Source organism: Microcebus murinus, chromosome 14, assembly GCF_040939455.1.
Source record: "Microcebus murinus isolate Inina chromosome 14, M.murinus_Inina_mat1.0, whole genome shotgun sequence".
Taxonomy (NCBI): Eukaryota; Metazoa; Chordata; class Mammalia; order Primates; family Cheirogaleidae; genus Microcebus; species Microcebus murinus.
In genome coordinates, this window is record NC_134117.1 from 43,858,644 (window position 1) to 43,885,353 (window position 26,710).

At 43.3% G+C, this 26,710-nt stretch overlaps 1 protein-coding gene across 2 annotated transcripts in view; it reads right to left on the reverse strand.

The window, feature by feature from the left end:
* Positions 1 to 12,908, reverse strand: part of SLC16A9 (solute carrier family 16 member 9) — a 51,391-nt gene extending 38,483 nt beyond the window's left edge. Inside the window, exon 1 of one of the 2 annotated variants that reach the window (XM_012762816.3) lies at positions 12,516 to 12,908. The gene's annotated coding sequence lies outside the window, so the exon portion shown is untranslated. The remainder of the gene's footprint in view (positions 1 to 12,515) is intronic. The other variant, XM_012762813.3, reaches the window with a different exon arrangement.
* Between the last annotated feature and the right edge of the window lie 13,802 nt (positions 12,909 to 26,710).

Consider the following 26,710-nt stretch of genomic DNA (forward strand, 5'->3'; position numbering starts at 1 on the left):
CTCAGTGACCTTTGGCTGTCTTGTGCACATATGGAAGGAAGAAGGAGATAATAGGAAACGGTATGAAGCTAGTTAATATTTACAATTGCTTAAAAACCTCCCTTTATTCTTCTTAGTTTTACCATAAGGGTGGGGTAGAAGGGAAGAGGGGAAATTTTTCTAGTATCTAGTTTAAGGATGATAGGAATTAACTAATATTTACAATCATGGCTTTCTTATTAATTGTATATCTAGGTTCCAGTTCCGTCTATGCTACCTACCATGTGGTTTTAAGCCAATTACTAAATGTCTCTGAGCCTGTTTTCTCATCTAAAAAATGGGATAATAGTGGACTGAAAATGCAAAGCTTAATGCGTGGCATACAGCAAAACAGCTTAATAACTATTAGCTATTACTTTCATAACCTTAAGGGATTTCTGATCATGTCATAGCCACTTTCTAAGGTAGTCACTAGTTACTCACCCTAGAGTTCTAGAACAGCTGGTTACCGGATCATTTAGAAATCTATGGCTTTTAAGATATTTAGTCTTTAGCTATTTCTTAACACACAGAACATTTAAACCAAGATCTGGATAATAACAGATGGCAATTTGGAATAATTCAAAAGCGGTATTTACTGTTAGGATTTGGTCTCCTTTCAAGTTCCAGGTTCAAGGCCTAAGTGTTTTTAATGTGTTAAGAATTTCAGATTCTGCATTTTTTTAAAAGGCACCCTACGATTCTGACCCAGGTCACCCACAGACACACTCTGAGGAAGGCTGCCCAGCCACAGTGGCTGTCCACCCCAGCTGCACTGTGATCACCTGGCGGCTGGGCCCTACCACCAGGCTGCTCTTTTATAGGCTTCCTAGGCGATTCTGATATGCAGACAGGGTGGAGAACACTGCCCGGTAGCATGGAAGAACAACTTCTGGCCAATTGTCCCATCGTCTGTCTCAATAGGGGAAGGACCCAGGCAAGGGAAGGAAGAGAAGAGGCAGCTGTGGGTAAAGGGAGGACCAGAGCAAGTGGAAACCTTGTCTTAGCCCATTCGGGTTTCTATAACAAAATACCATAGAGATAGATTGAGTGGCTTATAAGCCACAAAAACTCATTTCTCGCTGCTCTAGAGGATGGGAAGTCCAAGATCAAGGCAGATTCAGTGACTGGTGAGGGCCTACTTCCTGGTCCATAGACAGCTCCTTCTAGCTGTGTCCTCACTTGGTGGAAGGGCAAAGGGGTCTCTCTCTTTTATAAGGGCACTAATCCCATTCAGGGGGGCTCCACCCTCATTACCTAATTATCTTCTAAAGGCCCCACCTCCTAATACCATCACCTTGGGGGTTAGGATTTCAACATATGAATTTGGGCAGAACACAAACATTCAGACCACAGCATGGCCTGAGCCTACCTGCCCTAATGCAGCAGCCAGCACCTGGCTGTTCTTTTAGCCTTATCCTGTCATCTATACTGTCATGGACAATGCTTATTTGCCCCCCAAAAATCCCTATTGATTATCACATATAGGTTTCAAAGAGAAACAAAAACAAAAATTCTTGTAGTAACAATGACCATAGCAAAAGTTATTTTCTTGATTTTTTATAAAACATTTGGGAAAATGCAGGAGGGGCACATTGTCTATGATACAAAATTTAAAATATGATCATATCCACTTATCTGCAGATTTGCAAACTTTTTTCATGAAAATAGGAGAAAGTGGTTTAAGAAAGTACATCAAACAACTCAAAAAGCAGCTTCTGACATGCTAAAAGTGAGCCTAAGTGAATTGTAAGGTTATAGAAAAGTAGGCATTGCTCTGCAAAGAGCTAAAACTCTACAAATCAAGAGAGCAGAATAATTGGATCTTCTCGGGGGAACATTACTTTTCCCCTAAGTACACTGGACTACAGGGGGAGAACAAAGGAATGTATGGCTGCCAGCTCCTTCTTCACTCGTCACATTTGACTCTGTCCCTACTGGTGGTGGCAATGCTATTAGCCCTACTCTTCAATGCGGCAAATCTGCAAAATCTGTTGGCTGCTCTCCAGCTGGAATATGAGCACAGTTTCACCCGTGTGGCTCCAGAAAGAGCAAGCACACACCACTGCCAGCCAGAAGAGAGAAAAGTCCTTTCCTGTCTCTTTCCCATTGTCCCAAATAGCTAAGCACCAGCTTGGCCACCATAAAGCCATCCTTCTGCCATACAGCCGCCCAGGAGCAGCTCTGAGAATCTCTGAGCAGCCAGGGCCACACTCCCCAGCCAGTCCCCTCAGGACCCGAGAGAGCAGGCGTGGAGGCAGCAGGAAAAACTCTGAGAAGATTCTAACGATGACGATGGCGATGGTGATGAGAATTATAATAAGGCTGTCAACATAATGACGGTCTCACCTGTGACTTTATTCAGATTATCAAAACCACCTCTCAGCGTGGGAAAGGTGGCAGGGGGGAGGTTGCGATCTTTTGGTAATGGCATTATGTGGTCCACAAGAACGGCTGGTAGAATTTCTACCTTTCAGTTATTTCGATAGGCTCACGCAAGCACAAACACAGACATTCCTGTCTATAAATATGTGAAGACATGTATTGTAGAAAATTTAGCATAAGGATTAAGAGCACTGGCTGAGGCCCTGGGTAACCTGCGTGTACATCCCAGCCCTGGTACCAGCCAAGAGAGTGACCTTCAGCAAGTTCCTCAAACATCTTCGCATCTTGCTTTCTTCGTCTAAAAAGTAGGGGGAACCACAGTATTTACCTCATCAGACTGTTTTAATGATTATATGAATTAATTTATTTAAAGCATATAGCACAATGCCTGGCACACAGTAATCTCAGTATAAAGTATTGTTTTAATCCCTTTAAACAAAATCAATAATCACAAAAAGAGTGGGATTTTTGTCCTCACATAGCTCCCCCTCAAATCTGAAAGTACTGTCTCTATAAATGCTCTGGCCAGAATGTCCTCAGTCCCCTCCTTCCCTACCACAATAGCATGTTTTCCTCTATTAGACACTGGTTCTAGGTTTTCTTTATCTCAGATTCAACTGGACTAAAAACACACACACACACACATACACTATCACCACATTCTCCCCGCAAAAAAAGATAAGATATGAAAATGGTATTTTTCAACATCTCCTAGAATAATTTCCTGACAGAAAGAAAAGTCAGCAAATGGGAAGAAGGACGTCCAAGTGAAGGAAAACCCAATGGACGATGACAGGCTGCTCTTAGGCCGCGAAGAGCCCTCAGGTCATTGACAGTCCAGATAAGACATAACAAAGAGGCAGTGAAGTCCAGACAAGGTTTTCTTTTTCCTTCCTTCCTTCCTTCCTTCCTTCCTTCCTTCCTTCCTTCCTTCCTTCCTTCCTTCCTTCCTTCCTTCCTTCCTTCCTTCCTTCCTTCCTTCCTTCTTCTCTTCCCTTCCTTCTTCCCTTCCCTTCCCTTCCCTTCCCTTCCCTTCCCTTCCCTTCCCTTCCCTTCCCTTCCCTTCCCTTCCCTTCCCTTCCCTTCCCTTCCCTTCCCTTCCCTTCCCTTCCCTTCCCTTCCCTTCCCTTTTCTCCTCAACTCAGGAAGCCATATAGCTCATTAGCTCCCCTTTTCCAGATGCTGCTGTACAGTTATTAGGGTACTTAATAGAATTGAGGTGAAAATTAATCCTCAAAGTTGACAAGGGCTAAACATGACTTCTTTAAAGCAGCTACTTTGTTTCCTAAGCACTGCACAGTCAAGTATGTCTTTGCATTCTTCACGCCCCAGTTTTTTGCTCTTTCCCCAGTTCAGAGACCCCTTTCTTATCCCAATGATTCCCGGGCTCGTCCTTTCAAAAATAGTTCGCAAAAAATGGTGGTAATTCAATGTGCATCCAAAAGCAAATGAAGCACACCACTTCAAGGTTGTATTTCCACATAGCATTCTTTTTTTTTTTTTTTTTTTTCTGAGATGAGATCTCACTCTGTTGTCCAGGCCAGAGTACAGTGGAGTCATCTTAGCTCACGGCAACCTCAAACTCTCATACTCTCATAGCTCACTGCAACCTCAAAATCCTGGGCTCAAGGGATTCTCCTGCCTTGGCTTCCTTAGTAGCTGGTACTACAGGTGCATGCCACCATGCCCTGCTATTTTTTATAGAGATAGGGTCTCCCTATGTTTCTCAGGCTAATTTTGAACTCCTGGCCTTAAGCAATCCTCCTACCTTGGCCACCCAAAGTGCTGGGATTACAGGCATGAGTCACCATGCCTGGTCCACACGAACATGTTTCTAATAACAACAAAAGCATATGCTAAGGCCTGCGGGGGATTTCAAACCTGACTATGAAGCACTAGCATGGTGCTCGGTACAGAGTAAACACTTAGATATCGTTACTGTAGTTGCATCTTTTAAAGGTTTTCTTGGAAAAACTTGAAAGAGTACCCTCCCCGCCTCTGCTTCCTCATCACCCTCTCTCATTCCTCAACCCAGTGCTTTCTGGTTTCTGATCCATCTAAACAAAAAAAAATGTTGTCACTATGGTGACACTCCTCATTGTCACTCCTCATTGGTCACTCAATGGTCACTCCTCATTGTCAATCAGCACAGCTTCCTCGGTCTTGACACTGCTGTCCTCAATTTTTGCAAACCAGCTCCCCCTTAGCTGTCCTGAGCCCATAGGACCCTCCCGAGCTGGCCCTGCCTTCACCACGTGGCCACAGACACTCAAAGGAAGGAGTCTGAGGCCTCCAGGAAAAACTCTGAGAAGACTCTAACAATGACGATGACGATGGTGTCAGTGATGAGAATTATAATGAGGCCGTCAACATAATAACGGTCACTTATGAATTTGTTCAGATGATCAAAACCACCTCCCAGTGCGGGGAAAGTTGGCAGGGGAGAGCTGAGATCTGTGATCACACGGTGAAGTCAGAGAGACCTTGGAGGATCATGTGGCAGTGGGCTCAGGAGAGCTAAGAGGGCAGTGGTTTGCAAAAAAAAAGAAGAGGGAGGTAAAAAATAGTGTCAAGGCAAGATAAGTCTTAAGGTAAGGGCTTTTATCCACAAGCCTGTCCCATATCCCTAGCACTAAGAATTATAATTGGCACATAGTAAAAGCCCAACAAATCCTTATGAAATGAATGAATGTATAGAAAACCTACTTATCTAAATCCCTCATATATTCAAATTATTAATCAAATATCTTTCATTCAACAAAATGAAGTGAGTGCATTTAGAAGGCATTGTGGAGTGAAGGAGTCCTGCCTCTCTGGAGCTTGGAATCTGATTCCATCACTGAATTTGAAAGACTAGCTAAATACACAGGTAAAAAAAATTTTTTTTTTTTTGAGACAGAGTCTCGCTTTGTTGCCCAGGCTAGAGTAAGTGCCATGGCATCAGCCTAGCTCACAGCAACCTCAATCTCCTGGGCTCAAGCGATCCTCCTGCCTCAGCCTCCCGAGTAGCTGGGAATACAGGCATGCGCCACCATGCCCAGCTAATTTTTTCTATATATATTAGTTGGCCAACTAATTTCTTTCTAGTTATAGTAGAGACGGGGGGTCTTGCTCTTGCTCAGGCTGGTTTCGAACTCCTGACCTCGAGCAATCCACCCGCCTCGGCCTCTCAGAGTGCTAGGATTATAGGCGTGAGCCACCGCACCCGGCTGAAATTTTTTTTTTTTTTTTTTTTTTTTTTGAGACAGAGTCTCGCTTTGTTGCCCAGGCTAGAGTGAGTGCCGTGGCGTCAGCCTAGCTCACAGCAACCTCAAACTCCTAGGCTCGAGTGATCCTTCTGCCTCAGCCTCCCGGGTAGCTGGGACTACAGGCATGCGCCACCATGCCCGGCTAATTTTTTATATATGTATCAGTTGGCCAATTAATTCCTTTCTATTTATAGTAGAGACGGGGTCTCACTCTTGCTCAGGCTGGTTTTGAACTCCTGACCTTGAGCAATCCGCCCGCCTCGGCCTCCCAAGAGCTAGGATTACAGGCGTGAGCCACCGCGCCCGGCCCCGGCTGAAATTTTTTTAATTGATTTTTTAAAATCTTTTACCAATGTAACATCACATACTTATGTCTTTAATGATAAAAAATTACCTGATTCTTTCTGATTTGCTTTTAAATGTTAAACATTCAGTGGTGGTTAACATACTCTCTGATGTGCAAGGGATAGGGGTTTGAGTCATTACTGGGGCAAAGACAAATTGTGGCTCTGGACTGTTATTCTGTTCCCTCTCAAGGTCAGCTCAGTCACAATAAGGTATGTGGTTTCTCTGAATATGTCATTCCTGCTTTATTTAATCAGATGCTTCCTTCCCATTGTCAACATCTGCTTTGAACTTTAAGTTAGAGCCAGGTCCACACGTTTGCAAAATAGCTCATTGACGTAAAACAGAAAACACCTCGAAGCCAGTCAAATCCAAGAAACTCAGCTTTAAAAATAAAATTGCATTAAAGAATTTCACTGCAAATCTATCATTTTTGTTTTCCTTTCTATTTATAAGATCCATATAAATATGCTTTACAAGAAAATCTAAATTGCTTTATGAACTCAACTCATAAAAGTTAAACTCTTATTTATTTAGTCGAAATTCAAGGACATCCCCAGAGAGCTCTACATTTAAAAAGAGGGACTGAATACACAGGGAAATACTGCCAGGGTGAAGACGATGAAGATTTCTCTGTCTGCACCATAAGTCAGGCCTGTAAATACCCTTGTCCAAGTGGAAACTAGAATCGATCTCCCCATAGTTTATTATCTCACTTTGAGATGCGAAGGCAGAGCAGGAAGGAAAACATTTAGAAGAGCAGCTCTGGGTCCTGGAATTAAATCACACTAATTGTCCCTGAAAGGGATAATTAACACAAGTAATTGACTGCTGGAGCCTCTGAATTTTATCAACAGCATGGCCATCAAAAAAGGATATCATTTGACCTTCAAGGCTTTGCAGATCTATCATAGACCAGCACCTGCCAAAGGGCTCCTCCAAAGCTATCATAATTTGGATATAGCAAGCACTACCATGTGTCTTAGCAAAAAAGGGGAAAATGGGTTATAGATATAATGGATTGAGCCTAGGATCATTGAAATCTGAAGCCAGAAGGAACGTTGGACACGTTGGCCAAATCTGGTCTCTAAATGTGTTTTGTTTGGCCTGCCTGTGCTTTTGGTTTTGTCGTTAGCAAATCTGAATAAATTGCTAATGTTTTATCACAAAAATCTGAATTTCAGCATTCTCTCATAAAATTGAAATCTCTAGCAACACTAGGCCCTCATTCTTACATAGCAATGAACTGGGCTGGCTGCAGTGGCTCGAACCTGTAATCCCAGCACTTGGGGAGGCCAAGGTGGGAGGATTGCTTCAGGCCAGGAGTTTGAGACCAGCCTGAACAACACTGTGATGATCCCCGTCTCTACAAAAAATAAAAAATTATCTGGCTGTGGTGGCATGCACCTACAGTCCCAGCTTCTTGGGAAGCTGAGGCAGGAAGATCGCTTGAGCCCAGGAGTTTGAGGTTGCTGTGAGCTATGATAATGCCACTGCACTCAGCCTGGGAGAAAGAACAAGACCTTGTTTCTAAAAAAATAAATAAAAATTTGAAAAAAAATTTTTTTTAAAAACCAATTAACTGGAACTGAGTAACTGTGGCCCTCATTGAGTGGGGCATTTTCTTTCCAATTCCTTCCACTCCCTAATGTCTCCTTGACACAGGACCAAAGCTAACTTGCATTTATTTAGACTTTCACCTGTTATCCCCCAGCCCCTACCCCCATCACCCACCCCATCCCACTCCCTGCCCCCATCTTCTCTGCTCATTTGTGATGCCTGTCTCACCTGTGGGAACCTTGTGACCTTGCCACCACTGATCTTATTCAATCCTCTAATTTACACATGAGGAAACTGAGGTTTAGAGATGGCATGCTAGGGGAGAGACCAGTTTCAAGATCCCTTACTCACCTATCCAGTGAACAGTCATCTATTTGGAAGCCCTGCTCTCTAGTTCAGAAGAGAAAATAGCAGGATCTGTAAACCACTGAGGGTCTGAGAAAAGATGAGAAGGGCCAGAGATTTAACGGAGTTAAATATAGGCAAGATGACGGCCAGACATGGAGACATAAGTTGGTATCATCATCTCCAAGTGTCCCACACTCTTACTGTGGTCACTGTGCTGCCACTCAGGTCTGAATCCTGCACAGCACGCCCCAACGAGTACTGCTTTGGTGAAGAGATCTATGGTGATGCTATGAATCCTTGATGTGTTCTTTTGCTTAGTATATGTTTCACACAATTTATATGTGATTCTGTAGGGCCTGATCTGTTGTCTGAATACACACTTTAGTATGGTAGTGTGCCAGGTACAAGCTAGTATGTTTGCAGTCTCACCTTCAGAATAAAATATCAAGGCACACAGAAACATATATGGGATGCTTACACACAAAAGATCTGGTGCATTTGGGGAGTTTATTGGGAATAGTGAGAATACTGGAAATTAACACTCTTCCAGAGAACCTGGAAGGTCTGGTCTTCACATTTAATACTGTCACTTTTGCTATTGTTTATCTCATCCCATATCCCATCTCTTTTCAAAGACCTTAAGAGTTTCTTCTGAGTGGGTCATAAAAGCGCAAGATCGTATATATTTTTAAGGTGTGTCACGGCAGTGAAATATGTCCCCTTATTGAACATGTGAAGTGAAATTAGTCAGACTGATGGGACTGAGGAAGCAAAGAAAAAAAAAAAAACCAGAAAAACTCTTCCTACAGGTACCAGGCCCAATTTCTCACTACTATTAGTAGTAGTTATCACATCTGATGCTCCTGTTATATGACAGCACAATAGTTGAAAGGTTACCCTGTGGAGGTAGACTGCTTGGGTTCAAATCCTGGTCCTATCATTTACTTAGTTGGAAATCTTATCACAATTCTCAAAGATCAAAATAATGCCCCCCTAGAGAACTTAAGGTATGTGGCTCCCTTGACATGACTTGCTCAATAAACATCATTATTAATATTATTATTATTAACAATTGAAACAAAGAATAGAAAAGGCTTTATTTTGCATATTGGCCCAAGAGAGTGGAAATATTTTCCTATTCAAAGTTTTAATAAAGCTAAGAGTTATCATACCATAAGATTTCAGATTTGGGGGAAAATATTGTTGTATTTAAATAAAGCATTAAAGGCTATTAGAAACACATTACTCTTTTATAGTGACATCAATAGGAAGAAAATATCATTAAGATTTGAATTATCTACTTGTTTTAGAGAGAAACTCACAAAACTCAAATTAAAGGCAAAATGTACCATAGGGATGCTGATATTGTTTATAGAAATATAACAATAATGTTCAATCGCATTTTAATTTCTTAGCATAACTTGTCACGTTCTTCATAATCAAGTCTCTTCCTACCTCCCAGCTTGTCAATCTTAAATTCCAGGCTCCAGCTACTCCAAACTGCTCTGCTTCCTTTGAACAAACCAGACTTCATACCTCTGTGCTATTCTCTAGTTCCACCAGGCCTCCTTTCCATCAAGGAAATCCTCTTCCTTCTTCAAGTCACAGCTAAAATACTACACCCATCACAAAACTTCTCTCAATACATAACCTGAATGAACCCCTCCTTTTCTCTGCCATTCAATAGCACACTATTGATGTTGCTGTCATATGACTCCATTTATACTGTCTTGTATTATAGAGATGTGTAAACATGTCTAATTTTCCCACTAAACTTTTAGAAGCCAGGGACGATGTTTTCTTTTCTTGAACTAAGTTTTAAGTTATAGTTCAATCCCATTCACTACCCACAGGGAAAACCCTGGTGCCTCCAAAGAACCTCTCAAAGGCTAACTAGCTCAAAATATATGCATTTTTGCAATCATTATTTAAAACTGAAGCCACTGGGTGATACTTTCTTGCAAAGCCATAGTTACACAAGCAAGACATTGTTCCTTTTACACCTTCCCATAAGCCTTCTATACCAAATTGGATTCTAGGAATTAAATTCAAGAGACATCTCACTTTAGAAAAAGACTACAAAAATTGAGGGTTCAATCCTTGCACACCATTGGCGAGAATGTTAATTAGCACAGCCATGATGGAAAGCAGTATAGGGATTCCTCAAAAAATTACAAATAGAACTACCATATGATCCAGCAATCCCGCCACTGGGTATCTATCCAAAGGAAATTAAAGTGTGTTGAAGTGCTATCTGCACTCTCATGTTCATTGCCGCAGTAGTCACAATAGCCAGGAAAGGGAATCAACTTAAGTGTCCATCAATGGATAAATGGATAAAGAAAATGTGGTATACACACACATATACACACACACAATGGGAGACTTATTCAGCCTTTAAAAACAAAGAAATCCTGTCATTTATGACAACATGAATGAACCTAGAGGACATTATGTTAGTGAAATAAACCAGGCACAGAAAGACAAATTCCGCATGATGTCACTTATCTGTGGAATCTAGAAAAGCTGAACCCATAGAAGTAGAGAGTTGAATGGTGGTTGCCAGGGTTTAGGGTTAGGAGGGGAAGGAGAAGTTGGTCAAAGAATATAAAATTTCAGTTAGATAGGAGGAATACGTTCAAGAGATCAGTACATAGGGACTGTAATTAATAACAATGTTGTATTCTAAAATTACTAAAAAAGTAGATTTTAAGTGTTCTCACCATTAATGATAAATATGTGAGATAATATGAATGTTAATTTGCTTGATTGAGCCATCCATCCCACAAAGTATACATATTTCAAAACATCATGTTGTATATGATAAATATGCACAACTTTTATTTGTCAAACAAATAAATTGTGAGTTTGAAAGATTGAGATGAGGAAGTAAAACTTGCAGCTCAGACATCTGTCCACTCTAGTTTGATGGCCAGACCACCACCGAAGCACTAAGAACTGTACCAATAATAACTCAGATACTAACCATTGCACACCATCATCCCCACCTTTTCAGAGTCAAAGCCAGAAGCCAGGAAAGATTTCCTAATGTCCTGATCCACCTCCTCACACCTTTGGCTCTTCCCAATCTTCATTCTACAGATATGAGGGGTCCCTGTTACCCCACTTGCCTATACACAAAAAAGGAAGAAACCAGAAGGATGTTCTCAGGTGGTCAGTGTTGCCAAGAGCAGGAGTAGTTGCAACATTGCAGGTTAAATTATTTTATTATCTAATGAATTTCTACTTCCAAAGGCCTTTAACAAAAAACTCGTTTGTGGCAATGATACGAGTACTAACCCTGTGATCTGCATTTGCATACTATTTTAAAAAGGTCACAATCATGTATTGAACAATTGGTGCTCTCTCTTCAGAATTGTCTCTAGCTTCCTCAGTCCTCTGCCTAGACCAGCCTAAGGAATTCCTCAAAACTGAAGCCAACCCAAATATAAGAAACTGTTAGGACACACCAAGTTGACCGAATTTGATGGAACAACTGAAAAATCCTACTCTTGGGTGCGGAGGTGGGTGGGGATTCCACCATCAATGTGAACTAATATTCAGGTAACTCAAGGCTAAAAAATAAGTGTGTGTGTGTGTGTGTGTGTGTGTGTGTGTGTGTGTGTGTAAAAAATAATACGCTGAAACTGTGACCCAGGAAATTGGTCAAAAAATGTTATATCGAATAACTTCCTATATCGGTAATACTAATATATTTAGTGTAAATCCTGCTTGGACTTCCGGAATAGTTTGCGCAGATTAGACCTGGCATCCCAAGAACAAGGTGAAGAAGCATTAATTTGATTTTGATGGCCAAGTTTTTTTTGTTTTTTGTTTTGTTTTTAACGGTTTATCAGCACTCTCGAGAGCCTCTGGGGGATGCTGAAGCCAGAGAAGAGGCGACCCAGGGCGAGCCAAAGATGGGGAGTTACGCACCAACTCCTCCGAGTTCCCGCTCAGTGTCGCGTGGCCGAGGCGCGCGTGCATCCCGCCGCGGTGGCAGAGGCCGGGCTCCCGCGCGGGGCGCTGAACCTGGTGCCACCGCGCAGAACCCGCCAGCCTCGCGCCGCTCGGGAGCACCTGGCGCTGCCCAGCCCCGACCCTCCCGGGGGCACCTGCTCGCACCCGCTCCCGGCCAGGGCGGTTGGAGGCCTAGCGGCCCTGCGGAAAATGAGGGCTCACCTAGGTCGCGCACCCCCGCCCTGCTCTGCCACCAGCAACCCCAGAAGCTATCTTAGGAGTCCCGGGGCAGATCTCTGCCCTGAGCCCCCATATGGAGGGACCGTCCTCTTCCCCCCACCCCCGAACCCCCTTTCTCTTTCAACTCCGTGCAAAATGCCACCTTCAGGTTCCCGGGGAAACCGCGTAGAAGCACCCCATCGACAAGGGGAGTGTTGAGGGGTGGGCGCGAGGCCACCGCGGACACTCTGAGCCCCCAGCATACATCCCCGGCGAGAAACCGGTTACAAGCTGCTCGGCCGCCGGTGACAGCGCCGTGGCCGCCGCCTCCTACCGCTCGGAGTCGGAGGGGCTGCCCCTCGCCTCCGCCAGGCTGGGCAGCAGGGGCGGCTGCGACCCCTGGGACCGTGCCCGGCAGCTCCAGTCCTTTACCTGAGTGCCGGCCTCGGCGGGGGCTCCGGGGCGCAGCTCCGGGCGCAGTGCCCCGGGCGGCCGGGCGGGTGGTGAGGTGGGGACCGCGGCCGCCGCTCTCCCCTGCGGCTCCCGGCCGGCCGGGCGGCTATTTATCCGGGCGTCCGGGCCCCGGCCCCTGCCGGCGTATTGGGCAACCGGCCCCGCTACGCGCTGCCCCGGGAGCCGCCGCCCTCTGCCCCCAGCGACCCCTGCAGCGGCGGCCGCCACATGGAGCGGGGGAGCCAGCCCCCTTCTGTGGGCTCCACCTTCTCTTTCTCCTCCTCCTCCCCGGAGTTTTCCCTGTGTTTTTTCCCCTTGTTTCTCTTCTTTGCGGGGCACCCGGCCAGTCTGAACCGGTTGTGACTGCGCGGGTGGCTGGGGGAAGGAGGAGGCGGAGGAGGCGGCGAGATGGAAGCGGAAAAGCGGGCGGTAGGGGCGCTGCGCCTGCTCTCGCGGCTCCCGGCCGGGCCAGGCCAGGCCTGGCCGGGGTAGGGGGGTAGGGCACTGTCCGGGCTGCGGCCCCGGCCCGGCCGGGAGCCACCGAGGCCGCGGGAGAGGTGGGCACCGCCGCGCACACACGCGCGTCCCCGGGCGCCGCTGCGCCCCCACCGCGTGCCCGAGCCGAGCCCGCCAAGGACCGTGCGCAGTTAGGGGGAACCGGGGTCTAGAAATAAATGCGAGTTGTCCCGGGTCTCCCTGGCTCCCGGGGCCGCCGGGCGCCCTCCTGGCCGGAGCTGTATACCCAGCTGGCAGCCGTCCCGGAGAAACGGGCACCAGAACTTTGTGGAGTCGGTGCTCCTGGGCTGTGAGGATGCCAAGTGCTGTCCTGTGACAGCGTCGCGGGAAAGGAGGGCGTCCCGCAGCGCACACACAGAGAGGCTGCACCTAAGGACTAGTTCAGTCTGTCCAGCAGGTGAATGGCATTAACAGTCCCATCTTTGGCTGAAAGGTAATGGACAGGGGTGCTGAGATGGATGCCAGCTGTATCCCTCAGAGAGTCACCGCGGCGGACTGGGTGGGGACTGTCCATAGGTATTAGTGGTTCACTGGGTGTAGGAACCCCCTAAAACGATGTGCACGTCTTGTGTTCCTGTGTGTGTGCATTCTTCCGCGCGCCACCATACTTTCTACTGGTTTCTCAAAGGAGACTGGGGCCGTCCACCACCTAGATGAGAATTCCCTTTATACTGGAGGTCTCTGGTTCTTACCTTGACAAAAACTCTACACCTCGCAGAAGTCTGGATTAAGCTGCCTAACCTTCCTGAGCTAGTTTCCTTATCTATGAAAGGAGAGTCAGATTCCAAACTATTGTCTGCACCATGGAGTCTATGTGAGATGAGAATTCAAAAACACCTGTGGAACCTGGCCACACATGTCATGTCTTCTTACAGGACAAATATCATAGCAGTTCAGCCTTTTTGTCCCTCCTGCCTCCCAACACACACACACACACACACACACACACACACATGCACATTTCTTTCTACTCATTTGACTGACAGGTTAGGGGGAAGAAAAATGGCCAGTGCTAGTCAATTTTACTTTGTTTTGTCCTAAAAAGGAAAAAGAAATTAAGTGACAATAAGGATGAGAGGAGAGTGGTCCCAAGAATAGTTTCTGGAAGAAACAATGGAAAGGCTATGCTGTCAATACCATCCAAAACATTTCTGAGGAGGGGAGGAGACTCAAGAAGGGCTTCTTATCATACTGTATTTTTGACCTGGTGTGTGGTTACTCAGTAATGTTCACTTTGTGATAATGCATTGACCTGCACACTGACAATTTGTGTACTTCTCTCTACATGTTTCAATAAAAGATATTTTTAGAAAGTTCATCTTTGATTCAAATACCTCCTAACCACCAGAGCACATGTCATCTGGATTGTTGGTCACACCAATCAATGTATAAGAAATTATGTTTTGAAGACAAGAAAACCCTGCCTGAAAAACATTTCTATTAAACACCCACTAACTGGTTTCCGAAATGGCCACACCCCTGTTCTCACTTGCACCAAGTTTCCCAGATTTCTTTTACAGAGAGCATATGGCCAGCACTTCCATTTCTACACAGCCCAGTCCACACCTATCAACTAAAATGGAAAATGAGCTTGTCCTCCCGTGCAGGCACGCCCCAGCTTTACGGTATGACTGGATCCTAGGGGCCCCAAACTCAGATGGCTGCAGGGCCGGGTTTGTGCTGTGATGGATGATGGCTAGAAGGAAGCCTGGAAAACTTAAGAGAGTGTGGAATCTGGCCCTGGGGGCACTGGCTGCTGAGCTCTGGGTGCTGTTGCCAGGCTGGAATGTGAAAATTGCCCCCAGCACCTTGTGAAGGTTCATTGTTCAGTCACACATGGAAGAGCACTGAAAGATCTAGTAAAACCCTGACACTTTACTTGCAAATGGAATTTGACCCAGAGAGGCTCAAGATGTGCTCCAGATCGCCCCAGAGAGGGGGAGAGCAGGCAGGTTGGCAGAGACGAGGCTAAAAGCACCTGCCTACCCTCTCAAGTTTTCACCCCCTGCAACGTAAAGATGCAAGATATGCTTACAAAGGGAGGGTCAGAGAAGTTAAATATTTGCTGGCTTTAAAGTTCCGCAGCATCTGCCCCTTGGGTCTCTCTCCAGGCGGAGAAGTTGATGTACTTTCAACAAGATGGGAAAAGGCAGGTCATTAAATAAGCTGGATTTAAATGAACCTACCTCGGGAAGAAAAAGAAAAAGCCTGACCAGAAGCTTTCAAAGAAATGCTGATGTAAAGGTGATGCTCTGAATGAAGGAGTTCATTCTTTGCTTTGTATTCCTCTTATGGAGAAGTTTATTAAAAATTTTGTAATTTGTGAAATATTCTAATGTCCCTCCTACCTAGAATATTTCCCACCCCAGTCCTTCAGAGAACGAGATAGAAAAATTAACCCAAAATTGCTCCTTGGTCCTCACCCCAGCAAGAAAGCAGAAATAGAAACATAGCGGGCAGAGGAAGGCGCCATTTGGTCAGGGTGGTGCAGTTGCCAGCACCACTCACTGGCCCAGCTCTCCCTGGGCTGGTGGACTTTCCTTCTTGACTTGTTACACCACAACAGGTTTCTTTTCTTTTGACGTGATGTTCTTCCCCTGTTATGAACAGCAGCATAGCTACAAAGACACCCTACACTTTGAAATAAAAACAACTAAAGAAAACAGAATTTAGGACTTTTATAGCAGTTAGCGTGGAGATCTATGAATCATTCTATTAGTTCCATTCCATTCTATCACACTCTAGCTCTGTGGTCCCCAACCCCTGCCCTGCCCGGAACCAGGCTGCACAGCACGAGGCCAGGGGCGGGAATGGGCAAAGCCACTTGGACCCACAGCTGCTCCCGATCCCTGGTGTCACTACCCAAGCCCCACCCCCCATCAGATCAGCAGGGACATCAGACTCTCAGACCTTCATAGGAGCACGAACCCCACTGCAAATTGCACATGTGTGGGATCCAGGTTGAGCGCTCCCCATGAAAGTCCAACACCCGATGATCTGAGGTGGTCACCACGGTGATCTGAAGGTGGTGACCCACCACCCTCAGGCTTCTCCGTGGAAAAACTGTCTTCCACAAAACTGGCCCCTTGTGTCAAAAAGGTTGGGGACCACTGCACAGATAAAACGTCAGAACATAATAAAAGCAGATAAATCATTCTCTCTTATGCTTATAGAACTTTTGTTTAAAGTTGTTTAAAGAAAGAAGAACTGTTGTTTAATGTAAAAATTTTCAAATGTTAAAAATGGGCGGGGCACAGTGGCTCATGCCTGTAATCCTAGTACTCTGGAAGGCCAAAACAGGAAGATTGCTTGAGCCCAGAAGTTTGAGGTTGCTGTGAGCTAGACTGACGCCACCGTGCTCTAGCCCAGGCAACAGAGCAAGACCCTGTCTCAAAAAAAGAAAAAGAAAAAAAAAATATTTAAAGATAAACTATATCATATTTTTCCTTGCAATTCTCCAGAATATCATTTCATCATTTCCTTATTTCCTCTTTTTAAAAACCTTTTATCATACGATCTGACTCAAATGATTTTTAATCTTAGGGGAAGAGGGGAAGAGAAATAAATGCTATTCTTTGAAAGCCTGCCGATTGCCAAGAGCTATGCTTTCTCACCCCTCAAAGCAATCTCATGTGGTTAAGTACTGTTACCTCCATTTTACAGAGGAGGAAACTGGGGTTCTGAGATGTTAAGTTACTTGCTGAGCCACTTGGTAAGTCAGTGATGCAGTGAGATTCCACGCCAGTCTGGCTGATTGCTGAGCCTGTGTGCTCTTCCCCCTCCACCTTAGAAAAATGATTCAAGACTGATGAAAGTTAACACTGAGGACTGACCTTGTACAGGTATTAACTCATCTAAAGCTTCACAAGAAACCTAAGATATGGGTACTGTTATTATCGTCCGCCTGTTAGCATCGTTGCCAATGATGAAAATAAACTAGAGAGAAGTTAAATCATTTCCCCCCAGTCACACAGTTAGTGAGAGGTGAGGCTGGGGTTTGAATCTGAGTGGCCTGGCTACAGAGAACCATGCTCTGAACCATCACTCTATATTCCCATTAAAGTGGAAAACAGGAGCATGAAACTACACAGAATGTTCATGTCCTCTGTGTGTGTGTGTGTGTACACAAATATGCACTTTCCACTTCACATCTTTCTGACTTGCATTGCGTGGTTTCAAAGTCATAGCCCAAAACGATCCACACCCCCATGCATACCACTTTCCAAAGCACCCGATAGATGTGTACAACTCATGACACCTGAACCATGTTTATTGTCTACTTATACAGTGAAATTATACACTTCCGAGAGAAGGTATGAGGTCTGTACTGTTAATCTTTTTTTTTTTTTTTTTTTTTTCTGAGACAGAGCCTTGCTTGGTCGCTCTGTGTAGAGTGCAGTGGCATCATCATAGCTCACTGCAATCTCAAGCTCCTAGACTCAAGTGATCCTCCTGCCTTGGCCTCCCAGAGTGCTGGGATTACAGGTGTGAGCCACCACACCCGGCCCTGTTCATCATTTTTAATGTGCCTCCACCTGTGTTCCACAGTGGCCAGAACACAGTAGAAATTTGCTCAAGGGGCCTTTGTTGAATGAACGAATGAATGACCAAATACACAAATGAATGAATGCCTGCCCAAACTGTCAGTAATTTTTTTGCTGCAACAGATCATTGAAATCCCTCAGTTGCCTTACTTTGCCAAGCTGTATCCTATTCTAAATAATTATAAGCGTTGTTTCATTTCATCCTGGAAGGCAAGTACTGCTACTTTTTACTCATTTTACAGAAGGGAAACTAAGGCCTCGTGAAGTAAGAGAACTGCCCAAAGTGGGAGAGCACTGAAGTGGCAGACAGGAGGCAAAAACAGGCAGTGTGAGTCCGGGGTTTACACTTAGTAACGTGTGGCCTCTAGCCGTGCTCACTCACAACTATATCCCAGGATCCCGTAGAGTGCTGGGCACATAGTAGGTCCTCATAAGTGCATGTAAGTAAGGGAGGAGAATGTTTCTACATGGGTGCAGGGCAGTGTAAGGCCATTTCCCACATTTTTAATTCACTCATGGAATCATTTGTGTTACAAATGCAGCTTCAGGATCTATAGTGAAATCATCGGGAAAGAAGAGTTTATTCCCAAAGGCAGGATGTTGAGTTCAAATGTACCAATGGATCCAATTTCCTCTTATGAAAATACAAGTGGAAAAGATGAATATTATTTCAAGATAAACATAAGACCAGTGAATTAAATCTTTTTTATGAAACAGTGCCAGTTTTTTATTATGTGCCTTCACTTAAGTGTATGACTTAGATGTATTACATAACAAAGTTTTGGAAAGCTCCAATTTTTCAGTTCAAAATGTCATGTGTTAGCCCTCTTCTTGTCTTCATTAAACAATGTAGGAGAAAGAGCATGACCTCTACCCTCTATGTACAGGGTCCATACTTTGTGGATGGTCTGAAGACTTTACCCCATGGTTTCAGCAGGTAAATATTTTTACTTGGAAAATATGGTCGACTTAGATTCATTCAACATGCTGCAATTTGATTTCTTGGGAAAAGATTTAGAAGATGGTAGGTAACCCACGCAACTTAAAGTTATACACAAAAGACATACCCTTGAAGGAAAAAAAAATGTAGTCAAGCAGTTCCATAACAGTTTGAACATAGACTAAAATAAATACAGACAGAATTAATCTAAAAGGATGAGTCAGGTGGCCCATACCTATAATCCTGGCACTCTGAAGAGTCCTAGTTGGGAGGATTGTTTGAGGTCAGAAGTTCAAGACCAGCTGGAGCAACACCAAAACCCTGTCTCTACAAAAATTAGAAAAAATTAGCCAGGAGTGGTGGCACATGCCTGTAGTCCCAGCTACTTGGGATGCTGAGACAGGAGGATCCCTTGAGTTCGGGAGTTTGAGGTTGCAGTGAGCTATGATGATGCCACAGCACTCTAGCCAGTGCGACAGAATGAGACTCTGTCTCAAAAAAAAGTAAATTGGGACACTGACTAGCCAAAACACAACAAACGTCCTCTGCAATGGTTTAGAGTAAGCATAGACATTTTTGTTTCCATATAAGGCTACCCAGAAAGCAAAGGAGAACCATTGAAACATTCTAAACAGAGGAATGACATGTTTGAATTTGTATTTCAAAATGATTGCTTTCAGAACCCGGGTTGGAGGATGAACTAGAAAGGAGACTACTTAGGAGGCTCATTTAATAGCTGAGGCAAAAATCATGAAAACTTAAAATCTATAAAATTATGAAAAGATAAGGGAACCAATTTGAGAGATTATGAAGTGCTACGCAACTAATGGAAACAGGGATTAGTAAAGAGAAATATCTAGGATGACTTCCAGGTTTCCCACAAGAATTTACAAAGAGAATTGCTGGAAGGCCGGGCGTGGTGGCTCACACCTATAATCCTAACACTCTGGGAGGCTGAGGTGGAAGAATCGTTTGAGCTCAAGAGTTCGAGACCAGCGTGAGCAAGAGCGAGACCCCCGTCTCTACTAATAAATAGAAAGAAATTAGCTGGACAACTAAAAAATATATTTATAAAATGAGCTGGGCATGGTGGCACATGCCTGTAGTCCCAGCTACTCCAGAGGCTGAGGCAGTAGTATTGCCTGAGCCCAGGAGTTTGAGGTTGTTGTGAGCTAGGCTGACGCCATGGCACTCTAGCCTGGGCAACAGAGTGAGACTCTGTCTCAAAAAAAAAGAACTGCTGGAAAATTAGGGAAGTGTGCTTCACACTGCAGAATCCTCTAGAATGGTTCCAATTTCAAATATTATGTCTCTTTGTTCCAATAACACATTAAAAAATTCTAAAGAACTCCAGTATTATTGAATTTAAAATAAATCTTCAAGATTTCTTTGCAACTGGAAATGGTACAAAATTCTTTTGTAAAACTCAGTTTCCTTATTTGTGGTTTGGAAAATATGATCATAGGTCACCAAACAGATTCAGCCGAAACAAGAAGTAGGGAACGATTAGGTACCAGTATAGTGCGTAATGGTTCCCAGCGAAGAAAATGCTAAAGTTCCACTGTCCTAACCAAGGAGGCTCAGGAGTTGATTAGGCAAAAGAGGCTTTAGGAAAAAAAGGGTAATATCCTTTAGCTGTAACAAGCTAACATCTATCAAACTCCAGATGTCTAGTTGGTTCAGATAGAAGGATGCCAACAGTCCTTTACCTTCAACCAAATCCATCACCGGGTATGTAGATAAAAATTATTACATTTATAAATCTACAGAGTGGTATGACTCACAGTACAAATATTTGGATGGATCACACAGACTCTGGTACTCACTGAGCTAAGGCTGAATTAATCGACAGCCTCATGTCCAGTGATCATTTGGACCATTTCCTTTCATTGAACTTGGTCCTCCAGACATCCCTGGGGGCACAAAGAGGCTGCTTCTGAGTATTTTAATTTCTAGGATATTTTGTGCCTAATTATTTCTCTTAATCACACATGGTCACGAGTGATCTTTGTGAGACTGCTGAATTTGAACTAGAAACTTAGTGAAGGGGCCCTGGAGATCATTGAGTGCAGCCTCATACTCAATGTAGAATTTAATTGGCTAATTTTTCAGATGAAGAAACTGAAATCCCAAGAGGGTGAGTAAAAGTTGGCAGAAGGATCCAGGCATGGTGGTGCATGCCCATAGTCCCAGCTACTCCAGAGGCTTGAGGCCAAGGATTTCAGACTGCAGTGCACAATGATCGCACTTATAAATAGCTACTGCATTCCAGCCTGGGCAATGTAGCAAGACCCCATCTGACAAAAAGAAAAGAGACAGAAAGCAGAGAGGACAACAGCATAGACCCAGAAGCCAAGACTCAGATTAGCATTATAACCTCGATGAGGTTCTTTATCTTCTCTCTACCTGTTTCCTCACCTGTAAAATGAGGAGGATAATACCTACCTCACATGGTATAATAGCTGTGAAGATTCATGCATTAAACCAGAAAAAATAGTCTAACACATAGTAAGCGCTATATGAGTTCTTGCTTTCATGAGCATACCAAGGAACTCCACTACAATGAAGGTTTTGAACCTACCTTTTGTATACATGGTCAAAAGAGGAAAATTCTATCCATTGACAAATTTACAATGACTATGAATGGATGTCATATGCAATAATATCATTTAATGTTATTATCACAACCAGTATCTGAGTTCTTGAAATTCACTACAGAAGTTTCTATCATGACAGGAATATATGGTAACCAGTCCAGGGATTCAACAAAGTCCAGAGATCAACAAAATCTGAAATTTAGCCCTCAAACTAAGTAGACTTGAATTACTTCTCAGGCATCCTCCTCCTTCCCCAATAATATCAATATTTCTACAACTCAGGTGCATCTTCTGTCAGCTGTGGTCTTAATAAACTAAAGGGTTGGATTCTGAATGAGGTGTAATTCTTAGAAAGCTGTTAGTGCAACCTTTCTTTGGGTGGTCTAGATTATTTTTCAATAGGTTCTTCAGCCAATAGTGTTATGCCACCAAATAAATGAAGAAATAAATATTGCTGTGGGTGGAAAAAGAAATACCTGGCTGGGTGCGGTGACTCACGCCTATAATCCTAGCACTCTGGGAGGCCGAGGCGGGTGGATTGTTTGAGCTCAGGAGTTAGAGATTAGCCTGAGCAAGAGCGAGACCCCGTCTCTACTAAAAATAGAAAGAAATTATTTGGACAGCTAAAAATATATAGAAAAAATTAGCCAGGCATGGTGGCGCATGTCTGTAGTCCCAGCTACTCGGGAGGCTGAGGCAGGAGGATCACTTGAGCCCATGAGTTTGAGGTTGCTATGAGCTAGGCTGATGCCACAACACTCTAGCCCAGGCAACTGAGTGAAACTCTGTCTAAAAATAAAAAAGAAAGAAAGAGAGAGAGAGAGAGAGAGAGAGAGAGAGAGAGAGAGAGAGAGAGAGAGAGAGAGAGAGAGAAAGAAAGAAAGAAAGAAAGAAAGAAAGAAAGAAAGAAAGAAAGAAAGAAAGAAAGAAAGAAAGAAAGAAAGAAAGAAAGAAAGAAAAGAAAAGAAATACCTAATGGAACTCTTGTGGTACTAACAACTAAAATCTGCAGTAAGTTTGACTTACTAAGTGTGGCCTAAGTGGAAGGGGAAGTATGTAGCTAATGAATACTAAAAGCTAGAAATTCAGTATCCAAAGGGTCTGCTTATGGAAAATGAGCTGTAAGAATTGTTTGTAGTACACAGTTTTCCTCAACCACACAACTAATAAAGTAGCCTTGTAAAGTATAAAACAGCAAGGAGAATATTTAGCACTTCACACATACCTGGCATAGAGTGGGCACCTAATGATTATTAGTTGAATAAATCTAATTACTGTCAATGAAAAGGAATCTCGTGTTTACTTAGATCTTCATTACCTGACCTAAGGTTCTTGAAGAAAATGTAAAGAATTTCTTATATAATTAAATTTTTAATGTGAAATGGGTAATAAGGAACTCAAATAATAAGCTATGATAACTAGATGGCATAAAATAGAAATTTAAAGAAAATACATGAAAGTTTTAAAACTCAAGCTAAATTGAGAGGAAGGAGGCAAATGCTTTAATTGCTAGCCTTCACTTCATAATCTGTCTATTTAACATTTGAAATCTTGAGGATTATCAAAGGTGTCAAAAATATTCTTCTCTCCCTAGAGATCAGGAGAAAACTTTTTCAAAAACTATAGACATGAGTCAGCCACTTTGTAAAATAGCCTGAGAGATCCTCAAAAAGTTAGAGATAGAGTTACCATATGACCCAATCATTCCACTCCTATGTATATAATCAAGAGAAAACATATGCCCTCATAAAGGCTTGTACATTAATATTCATAGCTGCATTATTCACAATAGCCAAAAATGGAAACAATCTAAATGTCCATCCACTGATGAATGAATAATTAAAATGTGGTATATCCATACGATGGAATATCATTCTGTCATAAAAATGTACTGATGCATGCTACAACATGGATGAACCTTGAAAACATTATGCTAAACGAAAGAAGCCAGACAGAAAATGCCACATGTTATATAATATGATTCCACTAATATGAAATTCCCAGAATAGGCAAGTCTATAGAGACAGAAAGTAGATTAGTGGTTGCCCAGGCCTGGGGAGGGAGACAAGCTGGGGAAAAATGGGGATTGACTCCTTAATGGGTACTAGTGGGAATGAGATTTCTTTTTGGGGTGATGAAAATGTTCTAAAATTCATTGTGATGATGGTTACAGAACTCTGTAAATATATTAAAAATCATAGAATTGTACACTTTAAATTGCACACAAATTGTATGTCAATTGAATTGTATGGTATATGAATTATATCTCATTACAGCTGTTGCTAAAAAAGCCGCAGCAAAGGCCGGGTGCAATGGCTCACACCTGTAATCCTGGCACTTTGGGAGGCCAAGGTGGGAGAATCACTTGAGGCCAAGTTCAAGACCAGCCTGGGCAACATAGCAAGATCTCATCTCTATAAAAAAAAAAAAAAAAAAAAAAAAATTAGCCATGCATGGTGGTGCGTGCCTGTAGTTCCAGCTACTCAGGGGCTGAGGTAAGAGGATCCCTTTGAGCCCAGGAGTTCAAGGCCACAGTGAGCTATGATTGTGCCTCTGCACTCCAGTCTGGATAAGAGTGAGACCCTGTCTTTAAAATAAAATAAAAATTAAAAACCACAGCAGATGCAATTGTAGTGCTGTCTGTGGTTTTTAAAAAGCAGTCCTAAAAAAACAGCAACGGAGCTGCTTAACATTCACAATCAGCCTGGAATAACCAGGGAAAAAATTGCAACCCTCAAAGACAGGGTTCACTGTTTAACATAAGTTGTGAAATGTGCCAGTACAAAGGACAACACCATATAGAGAGTCTCATATTCTCTCTCTCTCTTCTGCCGTGGGAAAGTTTCCTTGACTACCTACGTCAGAGAAGTTATGTAGAAGCCGATTTTTATCAATCCTGAAAAGTTAACTCCCCATTTGTTCACTAAGCTGTAGTCACACTGGGCTTCCTAATGTTTCAATAAGTTCTACCCACCTCAGGGCCTTTGTACCTGCTCCTCTCTGCATCTGAGTCCTCTGCCAGGCTCCACCCAGCAGGCTCCTTGCCCATCAGGTCTCTGCTCCAGTGTTGCTATCTCAGGAACGGTTTCTTAGCTCCTGCCAGCTAAAACAATCTTCCCCCATATAAACCTTCTCTCCCACTGGACTGTTTTATTTTCTGCACAGCACATGAAATTCTCATGTGTTTATCAGTTCACTGTCTGCCTCCCTCGCCAGAAAGCAAGCTCCATGAGGACAGGGACTCCACCTGCTTTGAACACCAATGCATCCCCTGCACCCACAACACTGCCAGATAGACAGTGTGTGCTCTACAGATATTTACTGAGTGAGTGACCCCCATGGTGCACGACGTCATAATCAACTTCCATATGCAACAGTCCAAAGGTCAGTCTCTGCATGTTGAGATCACACCTTGTACAGGAGGCCATGGGTACAGACTCTCCAGGGACAGTCTGCTATCATCTCCTGGCTGAAAGGGCAAATGGCTTACACTGGAAGCCCAATTGGTCACCAAGGACTTCCCGGGCTTTTGCACTAATCCTCCCTCACCCTGGGCTCAGGTCAGATGGCACAGCGCACTCAAAGGCCTTTCCTGTAGGTTTATAAATAAACTTGGGCTCATTGTTGATCTTAGACTGGCCTACATAGCATGTTGCCCTCCATGTGCTCAGTTAGTGGGACTGTTCCCAGTAAGACTGGTAAACAGTCACGCAGAGAACAACCCAGAACGACAACCTAGGTCTAAAGTGGTCACACAAACACCACATATTTAAGATCCTCTCTCAAATCCTGCCCCCAGTCTTTACAGAAGCAGTTCATCCCAATTATGTGCCGGAGTTAGGAATTGTTCATTCTTACCGAAATGACTATCTGGCTTATTTTTCTTGTAAGTCATTTCCTTCCAGTGGACACTCAAATGTTAGACCATCTACAACCCCTGATGAGTCACTAAGTGTTTCATAAACTGTAGAGTACTGCTTACTCAAGAGGTATTATTATTATTAAGCCCAAGCAACGGGCGTATTTACCGGTATTTCAATTCTGAGTTCTTTGGAAACATATTGCTCAAAATAGTATTTGAGATTTTTTAATTAATAAAAAACTTACATTAAAATTGATTTTATAGATAGAGCTTTAATTTCTTTGTACATTGAACACAAAACAGTTGATATGAGATTCCCATTTACAAGACCTGACTACAGGTTTAATAACACAAAATAATGGAGCTCAATGACTGGAGAATACATATGCCATTTTATTACAGACTGAAGCCTTAGAAAAGAGGAAAGAGTTATCTGTAAAGTGGGTAGCCAACACAAGGTTAGCTAAGGTTGCAAAGTTGCATGACGCAATTAGGAGGGATGAAATAGTTTGCATTTTACTCATTGAATCCTTGAGTTTAGGATTGGGATGCTTCATTTTGGTTCAAACCTCTTGCTTTGGAGCAAATCTCCCAAACCTCTCAAATGAGGAAGCAGTGAAGCAATTAACTTCTGTGGTTTGATGTGGGGCAGAATAACTGAGTGGTTAACAACGGACTTCTAGATGCAGGTGGTTTTGAGTTGGGGGTCTGGGTTCTGTCACCTTCTAGCTGCATCACCACAGTGAGGATGTCCTATGTGAATCTCGGCATTTGACTTAATTCCTCTGAACCTGCATTTCCTCATTTATGAAATGGAAATACCCCATGAACTTGTTAGTACAGATTAAATTTCATATCGCATAAGCAAAGCACTTAGCACAGTACACTTCAATCCTAGGTATTGGCATTTGTAAATAACAAGGGTTCTGGAAGTCATTTTCTGCCCTCTCTTATTAAATTCAAAATAATTTCTTCAAGAAACAGTGGAACTGGGATAGGATACAAGGCCACTTGAATTAATACCAAGAGATTATGAAATTAATAGCATGTAGATATCTGTACTCAGGCATGGCTGGATAATTCAAATTTATTAGTGGCAAGTTAAGAAACACCATCTACCCTTCAGTTGAGGGTTGATTATAAGTTCTATGAAATGTCACAGAGATTGACCAGAGGAAAAACATGTTCCCTAACCCAGACTTCATACATACAAATTTGTCATGGTTACTGTTGCAGTTTTTAAAAACAATCCTTCTGTTTTACTGAAGGGAGCCACAGATTCCTTACCTCACAGAGCAACTCCTGTCTTCTGGATGTTTATAACGATGTCATAGATTTGCAGAACTCCTTTCTGCTGTGCATTTTCATGCAAGTTTCAGCCCAGTTCATTTACTGGTTATAGCATTTCATGTGATATACAAAGCAGATATCAATGTCATTTTTGTTTGTTTCTTTATTTTAACACAGGAAGAGTATGAGACCCAGAGAGGTTACGCAATTTGTCCAATGTCAATCTGTCCAAGGGTCACATAGCTGTTCAGTAACCAGAGCAACAAGATAGCAGGAACACTTACTTAGTCCAGTGAGATTCCCAGGGCTTCTCAAACCATAGCGTGCACATGAAACTCTGGGGATCTTGTTATAATGCAGTTTCTGAATTCGGTAGGTCTGGGGGGTGTACTAGGAATCTGGATATCTAACAAGTTCCCAGAAGT